The sequence below is a fragment of the Triturus cristatus genome, chromosome 8 (assembly GCF_964204655.1).
Source record: "Triturus cristatus chromosome 8, aTriCri1.1, whole genome shotgun sequence".
NCBI lineage: Eukaryota > Metazoa > Chordata > Amphibia > Caudata > Salamandridae > Triturus > Triturus cristatus.
The window spans coordinates 1,450,628,895-1,450,639,763 of NC_140591.1; positions in this window are offsets into that span (position 1 = coordinate 1,450,628,895).

Consider the following 10,869-nt stretch of genomic DNA (forward strand, 5'->3'; position numbering starts at 1 on the left):
AAGAGGCCGGGAGTCCGGCATCCTTCCGCCGTCTATGCGGGAAACCCTAATCATCTCAATTTTGAAACCAGGAAATAGATGCGAGTCCTATAGAGACCGCTGTCCATGATAAACTGCGGTGCGAAAATACTGGCTAAGATACTCGCTAACCAATTGAGCTTACTTATGGAATCCCTGGTCCTACCTGACCAAGCGGGATTCATCCTTGGGCGCGCCACGTCACATAATCTTCAAACCCTCATCGCAGTAACACAAGACATTGACCCTGATCTCTCCGCTGTGGCAATTTTTCTCGACGCCACTAAGGCATTTGATTCCCTTGAATGAGACTATCTCCTAGGTGCCTTGTGTCGTATGGGATTCCCATCTGTTTTTCTAGCCTACATTAATTGCTATATAGCCAGCCACGAGCGCGAGTATCGGTCAATGGGGCACTCTCTCCTCTTCTTAGCATCACACGCGGCACGAGACAGGGCTGCCCATTGTGCCCTCTCTTGTTTGCGCTGGCTGTGGAGCCGCTAGCAGCCAAACTTTGGCAGCATCACCGGAAATACACGCTCCGATACCCCACACGGTACTTATTCATCTCCTCTGCAGACAACATCACACTATACCTTCGAGACCCCAAATTCAGTCTCAATCTGCTCCTGTGGGAATTCATTAAATTCGGCGTGTGCCCTGGAATACAGATCAACTAGGAGAAATCCCAAATTTTCCCTCTTACTGCAAAGACCCAGAAATTAGTCACGGACTACCCTCTGGCCTGGTGTCATTCGGAGGTTAAATACCTGGGGATAGTAGTCACAAGACACAAAAATGGAATTTATGCATGTGAATTATGGAAGAGCGATGGACGCATTGACGGGCTGCATTACTAGATGGATCTCCATGCCTATCTCTCTGCCAGACAGCATCTCATTAATTTAAATGGTAATATTGCCAAGACTTCTTTATCTCTTTATTAACATACCATTTCACCCAGGCAGACACTTTTTCAAAACCTTGAAAACCCAGTTGATCCACCTGACCTGGGGCGGGAAGCAACCTAGACTGCGCTGGGAAGTGATACCCAGCCCTTTTCTAGGGGCGTATTTGAGGCTCCAGACATGGAGCTTTATTTCCTATGTGCAGAGGCACTTTTTGCAACTACTGGTTTAAACCGCCACCATATATCCCCCACTTGGCAGTTGAACAGGGCTACATGGATCCGGTCCCACTGTCTGCTTTCTTCGGGGCGCCCACTCGCCCCAGAATTGGAGACCCAACAGTTGTTTGTACCGCAGCAGCTTGGTGGGGATTGCCTAAACGACTGCAAGCGCCCAAGCTGTACTCCCAATTGCTGAACATTTCTTGGCACCCAGACCTTCCGGTAACGCAAGAAACTGGGTGTCCCCAGATGCTTCAGAGAGTGGGGAGGAGGGAGAGGGGAGACCTGTATGAGGAGGGCATTTTCCAAGACGACGGGGCATTCTTTCAGGGAGCACAGCCTACCTCGATGGAGAGGTTTCTATATATGTGGCTGAGACAAGACGTTAAGAAAGCCACCCCAGACGTTCCCAGTGAACCTCCGGTGCTGCGTTCCTTGCATAGGCTACTCCAAATCGACAACCAGGCACATGTGTTCTCGCTACTCTACCATACTACTCAGGCTGAGAGCAATGAGTTAGATCGAGGCTCGTGATTACACTGGGATCGGGAATTGGATAGGCCACTCAAAGAGGGCCAATGCCGATACTGCTGCCAACAGACAGGACAGATATCGGCAAGTAGTAAGCTACAAATCGTACATTTAAATTGTTTGCATAGGCTGTACTGCACCTCTGCTAGACTCCATCGCTTTCACTTATGAGCCGATGACAATTGCAATAGATGTGGGGGAATGGGGGCAGACATCCTACACTTGGCGTGGGAGTGTGTGCCGGTTAAAGCATACTGGGCAAAGATGTTCAAAGCACTGGAGCAGATGCCGGGATCTGTAATTCCTGTTACCCCACTTACAGCATTGCTGGGTTACACTGAGGCGCTACCGCCCTTGATCTGAAAGTATGTCTCCCTGGGGTTACTACTGGCTAAACAAAGGGTGGCCTGCTAATGGCGGAGGGGCAAGCCCCTAAGTTTAAGGAATGGCTGCAAGATTTAATGTATTGCTGTCATGCTTGCCGGCTCCAATCCTGGAGAACTACAAAGAATGTCGGTCCCGCTACTGCGCATGCGCGGGACCGGCAACAGAGCTTAAATTCTCTATGATCCCGAGCTGAGACTACTGCAAAGGCAATAGAAAACGAGCATTGGCATAGCCAATAGGTCTCGCCTTTGGGACCTTATAAGTGTTTAGCCATGCAACAGTTGATGTACCAAGGATATTGTGCTGCATAACTAAATACTTACAAGGTCCCAAAGGCGAGACCTATTGGCAATGCCAATGCTTGTTCTGTTACCATGTGATCATATACATAGCAGGAATTTTAAGGAGAAGAAAAAGAAATACAATAATCATCTTCATCACATTTCCATGACATTCAAACAATCGTTATGCTTAGCACATCTGGCATATACCAATGTCACAGATAAAAAATCTATTTTGACAGTAACCCAAGTTAATAGTAAAAATGCATATCAGTGTTTGTACTGCAATGAGCCCTGGACAGTTATATAGTATAACGCAATGTGTCCTGGGGTACTTCCTAGTAAAGGTTTGATCATCCAACTTGCACAGACTTAAGTAATTAAATCCCAGATTTCATCTAAGTCATTCAACCCAGTCACTACTGTTTTAAGTTTTTCGATCAGCCCTGCTTCTTGCATGTTTTGAGTATTCTCTATCCGTTCTTTACTCAGTCCCTGCTTTACCACAAATCAAACAAACCACACTCGGTCATTTTCTGTACGGTTCATTGCAATACAGTGCTGCACCATAGGAGCCCCATGGGTGTGGCACCGAATTCTAGAACAATGTTGCAAAATGCGTGTTTTAACAAACTGCAGTTTGTCTAATGTATGTTTTATTGCACGGACAGGTAATACAGTATATGAAATTTCTGGTGTTGCAATTAGAGAATGACATTTATTTAATGTGCATACCATTCAGTATCAAGCTTTTGGTGTCCGAGGTAAACTTACGGGCAGTACAAGCACCCACCACGATGAACCCTTTACCCCTAAATACGGCCCTGTAGTTGTATGCAGAAATATGTTTTATCTGCTTGCTGGTTGGGAGGTGACACACTATTTGAGGTACCTTTGCTGGCCCCTGCCTTCCATTTCAGAGTTGGAATGCACTTGGCAGTCGCTTGCCGGCCTGAGATGCGAACTGCTCAGTACCCTGAACTACACTGACATACCTGGGCAGGGGAGAGCAGGTTGGGGACTGTTTGTCAGTGTATTCCTATTTATTCGGTTATACGGAAAATATTAGAAAGAACAATGCTAGAAAGTAACCGATGCCTTTTTCGGCTCGCTCAACGTTAGTTACATGTGAAGACTTTGCGCTGTACTCATACACAGTTTCTGAGACCTGTAATATGTTTGCACTTCTAATTAAAAAAAAATCCTCAGTAGAGAAATATAATGCTTTGATGTCGTTAACAAAATTACGTTGTTAATGTGAACGTACTAACAAAATGAGTTACTCTGTAAGCTATCCAACAAGAATTCCTACTCTTTGTACGCAAGTGGTCTTTCATTGCTTATAATCCTCTGCAAGGTTCTCTCATTGGCTTTGAAAGCACATGTCTAACTTAAATATCACTAGCCCCATAAAACGTTTCTGCACAATAACGTCAACCTCCCAAGTTTTCATTAGTTCACTGCATCGCGTCATCTGCCATGCGCCCATGTCACAATTCGGAATGAGGTATCCAAGGCATCGAAAGTGAAAAGGTCCACTAGAGACCAAAAGGAGGAAGGTTTAACTGGTTTCATTTACTTCGGATATATTGAAGGCACCCAAAAATGTCAACAACATAACTAGAGGCTTCACATGAATGGAGTGAAAGGCAAAGCAAAGCTGTCCACATCTCCCATTTGTCAAACAACTCCCAGTTTCACCTTATCCGCCCCCAGAACACACAGTTCTTCTATTCCAATGCCTTATAAGCCTGACTACCAATCGCTCTCCAAAACCCCTACTTTCCTAAATAAGAACCACAGGCAACGAACATTCACGATCACATAGAGAATGCTTACTCGAGGTCCACCAGCTCAGGCTCCTCGGCAGCCATTTTCAACTCCCGAATGTCCTCGATCGCAGACTGCGCATGCGTCACAGGTTAGTGTCACCAAGACACAAATCCGAAACAAGGACGACCACCTTTGAAAACAAAACTAAAACAAATTAAACTAATGCCGATTGAAGCCCATCACTAACACAGCCATCAAAATCCAAGAAAGTAACTTTAAAAGGAATGACGTTATCATTTTCTTTTGAATATGCTCCCAGTTGTTTATCATTCTAGTTATGCTGCGCTGTTGTGTTAAGTACTATTATCACGATTTGAATTGCATTTATGTGATGTCAACTTGCGTTATCAAAGTTACCTTTGACAGTAGAAACCAGAAACAAACAACATTTTAAAAAGTGCTGTACCCCACAGAGGACGTTTGTTCATGAGAGTAAACCTCCACGTTATAAGATGGCCGCCTCTTAAGAGTGCTTTGTGAGTTACAAGCTGATTCCACCCCTTCACATACATGCACGCATCCGTTTAAATGGCAACGAGCCTTGTTGGGTTGTTAGGTCGGTCGCCAACATATGCTGTCATCAGAGCAGATGAGGGGATTGGGCTGTAAACGCTGTGATATACAAGCCCAAATATTGCAACAAGCGTTTGAACAAATTTAGAAGTGGTGCTGAGTAAAACAAGCACGGTCCGCTTTCACTTTCGTCGTCGTGAAAGCTTTCTTGTCTTTATGGGGCCATGTGTTTTGAAACACATGGCCCCATAAAGATAAGAAAGCTTTCACGACAGAAGGAAGGCAGACGAGCCCGTCCAAATGGGATGGCTCAGAAAGCCGAACTAAAACATCACCAACACCTCTTTTCCAATGGCTGGCCACCATTTAGCATAAACGGTGACGCCGGCCAATGGAAAGAGGGGGGGGGGGCTTAATGCCCTTTACAGAAAATACCCCAAATCATTAAATCTCGTCAGCGAGACTGCGCATATGCGCAGACCACGCCAGGCGAGACCTAACAAGAAAGCTGCTTAAACTCTCTATGGTAAAGGCGCTTTCAGCACTAAGCATACTAATTATGTTTTATTTACGCTAATACTTATCTGATTTAGAACCCGTGTCCTTGAAGGTCTGTTTTTCCCTGCCTTTTGATTACGTATGAAACCATTCCTGAAAGTCAAGGAAGTCCAATTATATATATACATGACGTCAAGGTGGATTTAATTTTTGTATATTAACCTTACATTCGAATATAGAGTTTGGAGTAACGAACCCAGTCATCATGGACCCATAGGTGGGTTGCAGTGCTCTCTTCTTCCTTTTTTTGTTTTATGTTTTCCGAACCCTTTATTTACGCTCTTTTCTTTTTTCTGTCTTTCAGACCACAAGCGCACCCCCTCCCCCTTGAATAAATTATCAGAATTCATAGAAGAAGAAAGGCACTTTCCAGGTAGTTAGGATTCCATACATGTTCCTGTATAGGCTTATAGGACTAGTATTTCCCTACATGCTTACATTCTCTTTCTTTTACTCAACAGATGAATACCCTGGCTACTTAGTTCTATCCCAGAGTGATAGAACATCGTGGGACATCTTCTCTACCTCTTTTGTTTTCCCTTCTTCCCCTGGTCTCCGTTGACACTTTGACATTGTTGGGTGCGATACGTGAGCAGGAAAGGTTGGGACCTTTCATCTTTTGCATAGCTTTCCTGCGGAAACGTGAGGTCAGATCTTGACAGTTACCAGGAACAATAATTCATTTACGTAGAGCTCCTACCACCTTCCTCCCGCCCCCGGGACATATGGAACCCTTTACGGGGATACCCATTAGAGTCGTGAGGACCTGCAAGAGCACCTGATACCCAGCTCCAACCCGATGAACTGGAAAGTGACGTGGGAAGCAATGCTGTCACTGAGTATTAACCCCACCATAGGCGCGATGTAATGCCATAGCTAGCAATGATGCGTTAGCCAGATTTTGAATAAGACTTTATGTACAAGCTACTGAAGATGCACATGAATGTATTATTTGAGTACGTTGATGTATGATGTTATTATACTGCCTAAAATGTATAAAGAAAGTTTACCCAAAAAAAGAAAGTCAGTTATAGCTAGGGCCACTGGAATTATGCGATTGTGTGGCCTGGCGTGATTTTCGCATAGTTATAGATTTGATGCATTTTCTACATAATTCATCATCTGCTGCATAATCTGCAGATTTTAACCCCAAAAAATTGTTTCTAGGTTAAACGGTTCAAAGGTTACTCAAAATGCAGTGACACGTGTTGCCGCGCAGTGTAAGGGCATTTGCCTAGCAGGACTGGTCACCTTTCTGTTGCTTATTGCTATACTGGGGTGTTGTAATGTTACTAATGAAGTGCAACCACTGCCATTACAGTGTGACCAAGTTTAAAAATGGCAAAATAATGAAGTTATACTATTATAAAATGTGCCGCATTATGCCCCATAAGTTGCCTTTTCTCGCCGCATAATTTACTCAGCCCTGTCACATAATTTTGTCCTCTCCTGCTGCATAATTCCAGTGGCCCTGGTTATAGCTAGAGAAAAGCCGAACGAGTAGCCACTCGTGGCATAGTGCCACCCTTGTCACAGTGGATGACAACCTTTGCATAATGATGTCCCAGAACATTCATACTGATGCTATTCTTGATATAGTACCGACATGACTTGTACTGTGGTGCCCAGTCCTGGCGGAGAGGTGACCCTGATACAATTGTAGGCATCCTTTACATAATATGGACATCCTCAGCATTATGATGTTCATAATTAACATGCTGGTGGCCATAGTGAAATCGTTGCCCATATCTACATATTGTGGCCATCACTGATATTAAGGTGGCCATCCCTGGCATGTGAGGTGAATAATTGGGGATATAAGGCACCTATACATGTGAGCCCCTGATGAAAATCACAAGTTAGTGTTTGGGGTCCAGACAACTATTGACTAAAAATAAAGAGAACCGGTATTCCAAAGTTTTTTTTTTTTTAGTCGACGAAAAGCATTCATGGTAAATTAGTTTTTTTTTTTTTTACAAAAATGAAAAGCAATATTCTTGTATCTAAATCTGTGCCGAGAAATGAAAATCTGATATTGATATTTGAATGATAATTCCAGCACAGATCTTGATAGATCCCAGATTTGTGCAGGTCCTGAGAAACAGTTGAAAGTAACTCCCAATGACCCCCCACCCTCAAGTATTCTGGGGGCCTATGCATCAACAATGCCATTTGCGATTCCTTATTAGCGAAAAATAAGGAATCGCTAATAAGGAATAGCAAAAGGCTATGCATGTAGGAATCGCTATTCAAATAGCGATTCCTTAATATTCCTTATTACCGAATCGGTAATACCGAATCGGTAATAAGGAATACCTACCCATTCATTCCTATGGGCTTGGAGGCCCATAGGAATGAATGTAAAGCCAGTCTGTATTAGCGATTCGGTATTACCGAATCGCTAATAGCGGGAGCACTTTCAAGGGTGCCAGGGTGTCAAAAGGACACCCTGTTGCACCCCTGAAAATGATATGTGCACATATGTTGCACACACACATGCTCTAAGGGCATGTGTGTGCGCAACATGAAACTTTGAAAAATGCACAAAAGTGCATTTTTCAAAGTTTTTGCAAATTACCATGCAGTTCATCTTCATGGTAATTTGCTCCCCCTATTAGCGAAATCGCTAATTTTTTAACTTTGATGCATTGCATTTAAGGAATCTCACTTTGGGATTCCTTAAATGCAATCGCTATTTAAGGAATCGGTATTTAAGGAATCCCTATTTAAAGAATCGCTATTTAAGGATTCCTTAAATAGCGATTTCTGCTTTTGGGTTGATGCATTGGGATTGGGTATTTTTTACTTAATACCGGGAGCTATTACCGAATCGGTATTTTATCGACTGGATTTTGGGTTGATGCATGAGGCTGCATGTTTTTTTCTTGAGTAAATAAGACTGATGTGGGGAGGGGGTGGAATGAAAGGTAGAGATAAAGATAGAAGTCTTCATTATGTCTTTGCTCTACCTCCTGTGCTCCTTTTTTTATTTTCGGGTTTCTTTTGCAGTACTGAATAATAAAGTCTCTCATCATTTAGTTTAGCAACAACTAACATTTCAGGTGATAACTGCATAATTGAACAACTTGAGCAGCAGCTGTTCACCCCAAAGAGTTGGTGTCGTCCCTGTATTTTGGGTTTAGAATTAACAACTGATTGTCGAAGGTTTTTTGGTCGACATGTTCATAGTTTTTTAGGTCTTGCCTAGCGATGCGGCACGAATGTGCTGCCATCGCTTTGCGAGGCATGCAGTATACACTGTAGTGTGGAAGCTTCGAGGAAGCTCCGCCCACTCTCTGCCCATTGGCTTTTGTCCTAAATGCTGCCTACCGATTGGTTTGAGGTTTGTTAGTCCCTCCTCAGTCATCATTTGTATCCTTCCACGGCTGTCAGCCCCTTTACTGCACAGACTACTTTCTTCCAGTGTCTCCCCCTCCCTCCCACAGTTCGTGACTTCTTGGCAGCCCCGCCCCCCTCCAGGCACTCCCAGTCATGCTCATGCCACTACAGGGGCCCAGCCTTTGCCTTGTTTTCCCCTGCCTGCAGGAGAGAAGCAGGAGCCCACCCCGCTGTTGCGTGCCCGTCGGATTGCATTACAGTCCTCCTGAGCGTGTGCACGTTGTGCTGCTCCCAGCTGTGTGGAGCTGCTCGCAGCCGCTCTCCCTCTCCCTCCCGCAGTCCGTAACTTTTTGGCGGTCCCACCCCCTTCCATGTACTCCTAATCTGCGAGGGGGTCGGCGGCGACTACAAGAGCCATCGTGCTGTGACAGCCTCTGTGCGTAGCTGCTCGCAGTCGCTCTCCCCCTCCCTCCCGCAGTCCGTGATTTTTTGGCGGTCCCGCCCCCTTCCATGCACTCTTAATCTGCGAGGGGGTCAGCTGTGACTACAAGAGTCATCGTGCTGTGATAGCCTCTGTGCGGAGCTGCTCGCAGCCGCTCTCCCCCTCCCTCCCGCAGTTCGTGATTTTTTTGAGGTCCCGCCCCCTTCCATACAGTCTTAATCTGCGAACTAAGAGCTTTAGTAGTGCTCAGTTGTGTTTGCCAAAAATGCTACAAACTACATTTATATAGTGCCTGACACCACAACGTCTTTTGGCACACTCCCCATGGACATGACTCCCCCGGCCTCAGTGCTACAGTCACAGTGTCTTCGGTGAGTTTGAGGCTAGGGTTGTTGGACTGGTGCTCATGCTTCGTATCGACAAACGTACTGATCCATTTGTGGATAAGTGTAAAATGGTCGCTCTCCGCCTCCCTCCCGCAGTAAGTGACTTTTTGGCGGTCCCGCCCCTTTCCATGCACTCTTAATCTGCGAGGTGGTCGGCGGAGACTAGAAGAGCCATCGTGCTGTGACAGCCCCTCGCCAATCTTGTGTGCGCCGAGGGAGGAGAGCCATTCACAAAGACCAAACTATTGAATGCTGGCCATTGTCCCTGGCACACGCTTTCTTCCTGTAGCAGGAGCATGGCTGCGAGCTGAGGACAATCGTGTCTTATGTTTTATTTACTTGGAAAAGGTTCATCAGGAACACAGAAATCGCAACATCCTGTCTCTTGCGGACAATGCCTTCTCCATGATCAAAGGAACAAATGGACGGGGCACTCACCGTCAAGATCATGCTCACTCGGCAACGGATTTTATAAACAGATTAACACACGTAGCTTAAAAAAATTATCTGGCTTGTAACTTGGAATCTGCATTTCAGTGAGAAGGACTCTGCATTCTGTTAACCTTTGCTCGCTGTGTTATACTGCATACTTTTTTAGCATATTTTCTCTTCTCTTAATACACTCTTTTATTTATGGGTTCTCGTAACTTCAACTTTACAGAAATGTGCCTCGGTTTATTAAAGTAAGTACATTAGGCAAAATCACATAATTCATGTACACATTTTTAAGTACCCCTCATAATGTTTACCAAACTGCTGCTTTCATCAAAGAATTCCAATATTAATAAAAGTTCTAGAGGCCATTAACTTTGAGAAAACGCCCCTCCACGCTTGTTGTGTGTATCTCCATTAGCGCCTTGTAAAGGTATTTATCTCATGGCAATGCCCACTACAGCGGTCATTAATGCTAGATTGGAGATATGGTAATAGTTTAAGCGGACTTTGGTCTCCTCCACCAAGAGCACATAATGCCTTTCGATGTTTCCTTTCAGTGAAGCCACCTCTGACATGACAAAAAGCAACTAGAAGTCTGTTGTTCCTACGTTTTTTTTGTTATCTAACTGAAGAAAGCACACCCCGAGGAGGCGGGCACCAACATTGAAAGGCTGATGCTTTTTGTCACAACACTGACACAATGTGCTAATAAATATTATGCCATAATCAGCTAATATTTGAAACAATAGCTCTTTGTGCCCTTCCTTCTCTCCCAGATGCATAATATCAGTTTATTTTATTACATCCTGCTGCCTGGAAAGCAAAGAAAGTGAATTCCGCTTTCACCTCGGCTACTGTTTGTTGGCATTGAACAGACTGTATCGTCCATTGCAGAAGCTCAAAGTGCCTGTGGTTGGCCTGACCCAGCCGAATTAAGAAATGTTCACAGATCCGCATTGCGAGCTTGACCATTTGCCATAGGAGCAATAGATATAACCGAACCTCATAAATAAAATG